This window comes from Taudactylus pleione, unplaced genomic scaffold, assembly GCF_031769625.1.
Source record: "Taudactylus pleione unplaced genomic scaffold, aTauple2 ptg000550l, whole genome shotgun sequence".
Taxonomy (NCBI): domain Eukaryota; kingdom Metazoa; phylum Chordata; class Amphibia; order Anura; family Myobatrachidae; genus Taudactylus; species Taudactylus pleione.
Genome location: NW_028284952.1, coordinates 2,805,001 through 2,812,500, shown reverse-complemented (window position 1 = coordinate 2,812,500; position 7,500 = coordinate 2,805,001). Strand labels below are relative to the sequence as shown.

Here is a 7,500-nt window from a genome sequence, read left to right as displayed (position 1 = left end):
TTAATTCATTGATAAGTTGAAAAAATGTAATGTAAAATGTAATAGAAAAGAATGTTATGACTATATAAAATTACCTACAGCACCTGGTATTCCCAGGTGGTTTCCCATCCAAGTACTAACCAGGACCAACACTGCATAGCTTCCAAGATCAGACGAGATTGGCCATGTCCAGTGTGGTTTGGCTGTAGGTGCCCAAAGCCTTAACTTTAGACCTCTTTTACTTCTTAACTCAAGTAAATTCATTGATAAGTTGAAAAAATTAAATGTAAATTGTAATAGAAAAGAATGATTTGGCTGTATAAAATTACCTACAGCACCTGGTATTCCCAGGTGGTCTCCCACCCAAGTAGTAACCAGGCCAAACACCGCATTGCTTCCAAGATCAGACGAGATTGGGCATGTCCAGTGTGGTTTGGCTATAGGTGCTCAAAAACATTAACTTTAGACCTCTATTACTTCTTAACTCAAGTAAATTCATTGATAAGTTAAAAAAATTAAATGTAAAATGTAATAGAAAAGAATGTTATGGCAGTATAAAATTACCTACAGCACCTGGTATTCCCAGGGGGTCTCCCATCCAAGTACTAACCAGGCCCAACACTACATAGCTTCCAAGATCAGATGAGATTGGGCATGTCCAGTGTGGTTTGGCTGTAGATGCTCAAAAGCATTAACTTTAGACCTCTATTACTTCTTAACTCAAGTAAATTCATTGATAAGTTGAAAAAATTAAATGTAAAATGTAATAGAATAGACTGTTATGGCAGTATAAAATTACCTATAGCACCTGGGATTCCTAGGTGGTCTCCCATCCAAGTACTAACCAGGCCCAACACTGCAAAGCTTCCAAAACCAGACTAGATTGGGCATGTCCAGTGTGGTTTGGCTGTAGGTGCTCAAAAACATTAACTTTAGACCTCTTTTACTTCTTAACTCAAGTAAATTCAATGATTAGTTGAAAAATGAAATGTAAAATGTAATAGAAAAGAATGTTATGGTAGTATAAAATTACCTACAGCACCTGGCATTCCCAGGTGGTCTCCCATCCAAGTACTAACCAAGCCCAACACTGCATAGCTTTCAAGATCAGACGAGATTGGGCATGTCCAGTGTGGTTTGACTGTAGCTGCTCAAAAACATTAACTTTAGACCTCTTTTACTTCTTAACTCAAGTTAATTCATTGATAAGTTGAAAAAATGTAATGTAAAATGTAATAGAAAAGAATGTTATGACTATATAAAATTACCTACAGCACCTGGTATTCCCAGGTGGTCTCCCATCCAAGTACTAACCAGGCCCAACACTGCATAGCTTCCAAGATCAGACGAGATTGGGCATGTCCAGTGTGGTTTGGCTGTAGGTGCCCAAAGCCTTAACTTTAGACCTCTATTACTTCTTAACTCAAGTAAATTCATTGATATGTTGAAAAAATTAAATGTAAAATGTAATAGAAAAGAATGTTATGGCAGTATAAAATTACCTACAGCACCTGGTATTCCAAGGGGGTCTCCCATCCAAGTACTAACCAGGCCCAACACTGCATAGCTTCCAAGATCAGACGAGATTGGGCATGTCCAGTGTGGTTTGACTGTAGGTGCTCAAAAACATTAACTTTAGACCTCTTTTACTTCTTAACTCAAGTAAATTTATTGATAAGTTGAAAAAATGTAATGTAAAATGTAATAGAAAAGAATGTTATGGCTATATAAAATTACCTACAGCACCTGGTATTCCCAGGTGGTCTCCTGTCCAAGTACTAACCAGGCCCAACACTGCATAGCTTCCAAGATCAGACGAGATTTAGCATGTCCAGTGTGCTTTGGCTGTAGGTGCTCAAAAACATTAACTTTAGACCTCTTTTACTTCTTAACTCAAGTAAATTCATTGATAAGTTGAAAAAATTAAATGTAAATTGTAATAGAAAAGAATGTTTTGGCTGTATAAAATTACCTACAGCACCTGGTATTCCCAGGTGGTTTCCCATCCAAGTACTAACCAGGACCAACACTGCATAGCTTCCAAGTTCAGACGAGATTGGGCATGTCCAGTGTGGTTTGGCTGTAGGTGCTCAAAAACATTAACTTTAGACCTCTTTTACTTCTTAACTCAAGTAAATTCAATGATTAGTTGAAAAATGAAATGTAAAATGTAATAGAAAAGAATGTTATGGTAGTATAAAATTACCTACAGCACCTGGCATCCCCAGGTGGTCTCCCATCCAAGTACTAACCAGGCCCAACACTACATAGCTTTCAAGATCAGACGAGATTGGGCATGTCCAGTGTGGTTTGACTGTAGGTGCTCAAAAACATTAACTTTAGACCTCTTTTACTTCTTAACTCAAGTTAATTCATTGATAAGTTGAAAAAATGTAATGTAAAATGTAATAGAAAAGAATGTTATGACTTTATAAAATTACCTACAGCACCTGGTATTCCCAGGTGGTTTCCCATCCAAGTACTAACCAGGACCAACACTGCATAGCTTCCAAGATCAGACGAGATTGGCCATGTCCAGTGTGGTTTGGCTGTAGGTGCCCAAAGCCTTAACTTTAGACCTCTTTTACTTCTTAACTCAAGTAAATTCATTGATAAGTTGAAAAAATGTAATGTAAAATGTAATAGAAAAGAATGTTATGGCTATATAAAATTACCTACAGCACCTGGTATTCCCAGGTGGTCTCCTGTCCAAGTACTAACCAGGCCCAACACTGCATAGCTTCCAAGATCAGACGAGATTGGGCATGTCTAGTGTGCTTGGCTGTAGGTGCTCAAAAACGTTAACTTTAGACCTCTTTTACTTCTTAACTCAAGTAAATTCATTGATAAGTTGAAAAAATTAAATGTAAATTGTAATAGAAAAGAATGATTTGGCTGTATAAAATTACCTACAGCACCTGGTATTCCCAGGTGGTCTCCCACCCAAGTAGTAACCAGGCCAAACATTGCATTGCTTCCAAGATCAGACGAGATTGGGCATGTCCAGTGTGGTTTGGCTATAGGTGCTCAAAAACATTAACTTTAGACCTCTATTACTTCTTAACTCAAGTAAATTCATTGATAAGTTAAAAAAATTAAATGTAAAATGTAATAGAAAAGAATGTTATGGCAGTATAAAATTACATACAGCACCTGGTATTCCCAGGTTGTCTCCCATCCAAGTACTAACCAGGCCCAACACTGCATAGCTTTCAAGTTCAGACGAGATTGGGCATGTCCAGTGTGGTTTGGCTGTAGGTGCTCACAACCATTAACTTTAGACCTCTATTACTTCTTAACTCAAGTAAATTCATTGATAAGTTGAAAAAATTAAATGTAAAATGTAATAGAAAAGAATGTTATGGCAGTATAAAATTATCTACAGCACCTGGTATTCCCAGGTGGTTTCCCATCCAAGTACTAACCAGGCCCAACACTGCATAGCTTCCAAGTTCAGACGAGATTGGGCATGTCCAGTGTGGTTTGGCTGTAGGTGCTCAAAAACATTAACTTTAGACCTCTTTTACTTCTTAACTCAAGTAAATTCAATGATTAGTTGAAAAATGAAATGTAAAATGTAATAGAAAAGAATGTTATGGTAGTATAAAATTACCTACAGCACCTGGCATTCCCAGGTGGTCTCCCATCCAAGTACTAACCAGGCCCAACACTGCATAGCTTTCAAGATCAGATAAGATTGGGCCTGTCCAGTGTGGTTTGACTGTAGGTGCTCAAAAACATTAACTTTAGACCTCTTTTACTTCTTAACTCAAGTTAATTCATTGATAAGTTGAAAAAATGTAATGTAAAATGTAATAGAAAAGAATGTTATGACTATATAAAATTACCTACAGCACCTGGTATTCCCAGGTGGTCTCCCATCCAAGTACTAACCAGGCCCAACACTGCATAGCTTCCAAGATCAGACGAGATTTGGCATGTCCAGTGTGGTTTGGCTGTAGGTGCCCAAAGCCTTAACTTTAGACCTCTATTACTTCTTAACTCAAGTAAATTCATTGATAAGTTGAAAAAATTAAATGTAAAATGTAGTAGAAAAGAATGTTATGGCAGTATAAAATTACCTACAGCACCTGGATTCCTAGGTGGTCTCCCATCAAGTACTAACCAGGCCCACCACTGCATAGCTTCCAAGATCAGATGAGATTGGGCATGTCCAGTATGGTTTAGCTGTAGGTGCTCAAAAACATTAACTTTAGACCTCTTTTACTTCTTAACTCAAGTAAATTCAATGATAAGTTGAAAAATGAAATGTAAAATGTAATGGAAACGAATGTTATGGCAGTATAAAATTACCTACAGCACCTGGTATTACCAGGTGGTCTCCCATTCATGTACTAACCAGGCCCAACACTGCATAGATTCCAAAATCAGACGATATTGGGCATGTCCAGTGTGGTTTGGCTGTAGGTGCCCAAAACCATTAATTTTAGACCTCTATTACTTCTTAACTCAAGTAAAGTCATTGATAATTTGAAAAAATTAAATGTAAAATGTAATAGAAAAGAATGTTATGGCAGTATAAAATTACATACAACACCTGGTATTCCCAGGTTGTCTCCCATCCAAGCACTAACCAGGCCCAACACTGCATAGCTTTCAAGTTCAGACGAGATTGGGCATGTCCAGTGTGGTTTGGCTGTAGGTGCTCAAAACCATTAACTTTAGACCTCTATTACTTCTTAACTCAAGTAAATTCATTGATAAGTTGAAAAAATTAAATGTAAAATGTAATAGAAAAGAATGTTATGGCAGTATAAAATTATCTACAGCACCTGGTATTCCCAGGTGGTTTCCCATCCAAGTACTAACCAGGCCCAACACTGCATAGCTTCCAAGTTCAGATGAGATTGGGCATGTCCAGTGTGGTTTGGCTGTAGGTGCTCAAAAACATTAACTTTAGACCTCTTTTACTTCTTAACTCAAGTAAATTCAATGATTAGTTGAAAAATGAAATGTAAAATGTAATAGAAAAGAATGTTATGGTAGTATAAAATTACCTACAGCACCTGGCATTCCCAGGTGGTCTCCCATCCAAGTACTAACCAGGCCCAACACTGCATAGCTTTCAAGATCAGACGAGATTGGGCATGTCCAGTGTGGTTTGACTGTAGGTGCTCAAAAACATTAACTTTAGACCTCTTTTACTTCTTAACTCAAGTTAATTCATTGATAAGTTGAAAAAATGTAATGTAAAATGTAATAGAAAAGAATGTTATGACTATATAAAATTACCTACAGCACCTGGTATTCCCAGGTGGTTTCCCATCCAAGTACTAACCAGGACCAACACTGCATAGCTTCCAAGATCAGACGAGATTGGCCATGTCCAGTGTGGTTTGGCTGTAGGTGCCCAAAGCCTTAACTTTAGACCTCTTTTACTTCTTAACTCAAGTAAATTCATTGATAAGTTGAAAAAATTAAATGTAAATTGTAATAGAAAAGAATGATTTGGCTGTATAAAATTACCTACAGCACCTGGTATTCCCAGGTGGTCTCCCACCCAAGTAGTAACCAGGCCAAACACCGCATTGCTTCCAAAATCAGACGAGATTGGGCATGTCCAGTGTGGTTTGGCTATAGGTGCTCAAAAACATTAACTTTAGACCTCTATTACTTCTTAACTCAAGTAAATTCATTGATAAGTTAAAAAAATTAAATGTAAAATGTAATAGAAAAGAATGTTAAGGCAGTATAAAATTACCTACAGCACCTGGTATTCCCAGGGGGTCTCCCATCCAAGTACTAACCAGGCCCAACACTACATAGCTTCCAAGGTCAGATGAGATTGGGCATGTCCAGTGTGGTTTGGCTGTAGATGCTCAAAAGCATTAACTTTAGACCTCTATTACTTCTTAACTCAAGTAAATTCATTGATAAGTTGAAAAAATTAAATGTAAAATGTAATAGAATAGACTGTTATGGCAGTATAAAATTACCTATAGCACCTGGGATTCCTAGGTGGTCTCCCATCCAAGTAATAACCAGGCCCAACACTGCAAAGCTTCCAAAACCAGACTAGATTGGGCATGTCCAGTGTGGTTTGGCTGTAGGTGCTCAAAAACATTAACTTTAGACCTCTTTTACTTCTTAACTCAAGTAAATTCAATGATTAGTTGAAAAATGAAATGTAAAATGTAATAGAAAAGAATGTTATGGTAGTATAAAATTACCTACAGCACCTGGCATTCCCAGGTGGTCTCCCATCCAAGTACTAACCAAGCCCAACACTGCATAGCTTTCAAGATCAGACGAGATTGGGCATGTCCAGTGTGGTTTGACTGTAGGTGCTCAAAAACATTAACTTTAGACCTCTTTTACTTCTTAACTCAAGTTAATTCATTGATAAGTTGAAAAAATGTAATGTAAAATGTAATAGAAAAGAATGTTATGACTATATAAAATTACCTACAGCACCTGGTATTCCCAGGTGGTCTCCCATCCAAGTACTAACCAGGCCCAACACTGCATAGCTTCCAAGATCAGACGAGATTGGGCATGTTCAGTGTGGTTTGGCTGTAGGTGCCCAAAGCCTTAACTTTAGACCTCTATTGCTTCTTAACTCAAGTAAATTCATTGATATGTTGAAAAAATTAAATGTAAAATGTAATAGAAAAGAATGTTATGGCAGTATAAAATTACCTACAGCACCTGGTATTCCAAGGGGGTCTCCCATCCAAGTACTAACCAGGCCCAACACTGCATAGCTTCCAAGATCAGACGAGATTGGGCATGTCCAGTGTGGTTTGACTGTAGGTGCTCAAAAACATTAACTTTAGACCTCTTTTACTTCTTAACTCAAGTAAATTCATTGATAAGTTGAAAAAATGTAATGTAAAATGTAATAGAAAAGAATGTTATGGCTATATAAAATTACCTACAGCACCTGGTATTCCCAGGTGGTCTCCTGTCCAAGTACTAACCAGGCCCAACACTGCATAGCTTCCAAGATCAGACGAGATTTAGCATGTCCAGTGTGCTTTGGCTGTAGGTGCCCAAAAACATTAACTTTAGACCTCTTTTACTTCTTAACTCAAGTAAATTCATTGATAAGTTGAAAAAATTAAATGTAAATTGTAATAGAAAAGAATGTTTTGGCTGTATAAAATTACCTACAGCACCTGGTATTCCCAGGTGGTTTCCCATCCAAGTACTAACCAGGCCCAACACTGCATAGCTTCCAAGTTCAGACGAGATTGGGCATGTCCAGTGTGGTTTGGCTGTAGGTGCTCAAAAACATTAACTTTAGACCTCTTTTACTTCTTAACTCAAGTAAATTCAATGGTTAGTTGAAAAATGAAATGTAAAATGTAATAGAAAAGAATGTTATGGTAGTATAAAATTACCTACAGCACCTGGCATTCCCAGGTGGTCTCCCATCCAAGTACTAACCAGGCCCAACACTGCATAGCTTTCAAGATCAGACGAGATTGGGCATGTCCAGTGTGGTTTGACTGTAGGTGCTCAAAAACATTAACTTTAGACCTCTTTTACTTCTTAACT

General features: G+C 37.5%; 3 non-coding genes and 28 pseudogenes across 3 annotated transcripts; all 31 read right to left on the bottom strand.

The window, feature by feature from the left end:
• Positions 1-71: 71 nt before the first annotated feature.
• Positions 72-190, bottom strand: LOC148493884 (5S ribosomal RNA; annotated as a pseudogene).
• Positions 191-305: 115 nt separating this feature from the next.
• LOC148493883 (5S ribosomal RNA) lies at positions 306-424 on the bottom strand (annotated as a pseudogene).
• Positions 425-540: 116 nt separating this feature from the next.
• Positions 541-659, bottom strand: LOC148493882 (5S ribosomal RNA; annotated as a pseudogene).
• Positions 660-775: 116 nt separating this feature from the next.
• On the bottom strand, positions 776-894 carry LOC148493881 (5S ribosomal RNA; annotated as a pseudogene).
• A 115-nt stretch (positions 895-1,009) lies between these two features.
• Positions 1,010-1,128, bottom strand: LOC148493880 (5S ribosomal RNA; annotated as a pseudogene).
• A 116-nt stretch (positions 1,129-1,244) lies between these two features.
• LOC148493879 (5S ribosomal RNA) lies at positions 1,245-1,363 on the bottom strand. The gene has a single exon (XR_015870240.1). It is a non-coding gene; the product is annotated as a 5S ribosomal RNA (ribosomal RNA).
• Positions 1,364-1,478: 115 nt separating this feature from the next.
• On the bottom strand, positions 1,479-1,597 carry LOC148493878 (5S ribosomal RNA; annotated as a pseudogene).
• A 116-nt stretch (positions 1,598-1,713) lies between these two features.
• On the bottom strand, positions 1,714-1,832 carry LOC148493877 (5S ribosomal RNA; annotated as a pseudogene).
• Positions 1,833-1,948: 116 nt separating this feature from the next.
• Positions 1,949-2,067, bottom strand: LOC148493876 (5S ribosomal RNA; annotated as a pseudogene).
• Positions 2,068-2,182: 115 nt separating this feature from the next.
• On the bottom strand, positions 2,183-2,301 carry LOC148493875 (5S ribosomal RNA; annotated as a pseudogene).
• A 116-nt stretch (positions 2,302-2,417) lies between these two features.
• On the bottom strand, positions 2,418-2,536 carry LOC148493874 (5S ribosomal RNA; annotated as a pseudogene).
• A 115-nt stretch (positions 2,537-2,651) lies between these two features.
• LOC148493873 (5S ribosomal RNA) lies at positions 2,652-2,769 on the bottom strand (annotated as a pseudogene).
• A 116-nt stretch (positions 2,770-2,885) lies between these two features.
• LOC148493872 (5S ribosomal RNA) lies at positions 2,886-3,004 on the bottom strand (annotated as a pseudogene).
• A 116-nt stretch (positions 3,005-3,120) lies between these two features.
• LOC148493871 (5S ribosomal RNA) lies at positions 3,121-3,239 on the bottom strand (annotated as a pseudogene).
• A 116-nt stretch (positions 3,240-3,355) lies between these two features.
• On the bottom strand, positions 3,356-3,474 carry LOC148493870 (5S ribosomal RNA; annotated as a pseudogene).
• A 115-nt stretch (positions 3,475-3,589) lies between these two features.
• Positions 3,590-3,708, bottom strand: LOC148493869 (5S ribosomal RNA; annotated as a pseudogene).
• A 116-nt stretch (positions 3,709-3,824) lies between these two features.
• On the bottom strand, positions 3,825-3,943 carry LOC148493868 (5S ribosomal RNA; annotated as a pseudogene).
• Positions 3,944-4,058: 115 nt separating this feature from the next.
• On the bottom strand, positions 4,059-4,175 carry LOC148493867 (5S ribosomal RNA; annotated as a pseudogene).
• A 115-nt stretch (positions 4,176-4,290) lies between these two features.
• Positions 4,291-4,409, bottom strand: LOC148493866 (5S ribosomal RNA; annotated as a pseudogene).
• Positions 4,410-4,525: 116 nt separating this feature from the next.
• Positions 4,526-4,644, bottom strand: LOC148493865 (5S ribosomal RNA; annotated as a pseudogene).
• A 116-nt stretch (positions 4,645-4,760) lies between these two features.
• Positions 4,761-4,879, bottom strand: LOC148493864 (5S ribosomal RNA; annotated as a pseudogene).
• A 115-nt stretch (positions 4,880-4,994) lies between these two features.
• Positions 4,995-5,113, bottom strand: LOC148493863 (5S ribosomal RNA; annotated as a pseudogene).
• Positions 5,114-5,229: 116 nt separating this feature from the next.
• Positions 5,230-5,348, bottom strand: LOC148493862 (5S ribosomal RNA; annotated as a pseudogene).
• A 115-nt stretch (positions 5,349-5,463) lies between these two features.
• Positions 5,464-5,582, bottom strand: LOC148493861 (5S ribosomal RNA; annotated as a pseudogene).
• A 116-nt stretch (positions 5,583-5,698) lies between these two features.
• On the bottom strand, positions 5,699-5,817 carry LOC148493860 (5S ribosomal RNA; annotated as a pseudogene).
• A 350-nt stretch (positions 5,818-6,167) lies between these two features.
• LOC148493859 (5S ribosomal RNA) lies at positions 6,168-6,286 on the bottom strand (annotated as a pseudogene).
• Positions 6,287-6,402: 116 nt separating this feature from the next.
• LOC148493858 (5S ribosomal RNA) lies at positions 6,403-6,521 on the bottom strand. The gene has a single exon (XR_015870407.1). It is a non-coding gene; the product is annotated as a 5S ribosomal RNA (ribosomal RNA).
• A 115-nt stretch (positions 6,522-6,636) lies between these two features.
• On the bottom strand, positions 6,637-6,755 carry LOC148493857 (5S ribosomal RNA; annotated as a pseudogene).
• A 116-nt stretch (positions 6,756-6,871) lies between these two features.
• LOC148493856 (5S ribosomal RNA) lies at positions 6,872-6,990 on the bottom strand (annotated as a pseudogene).
• A 116-nt stretch (positions 6,991-7,106) lies between these two features.
• Positions 7,107-7,225, bottom strand: LOC148493855 (5S ribosomal RNA). Its single transcript, XR_015870466.1, has one exon. It is a non-coding gene; the product is annotated as a 5S ribosomal RNA (ribosomal RNA).
• Positions 7,226-7,340: 115 nt separating this feature from the next.
• Positions 7,341-7,459, bottom strand: LOC148493854 (5S ribosomal RNA; annotated as a pseudogene).
• Positions 7,460-7,500: the final 41 nt, after the last annotated feature.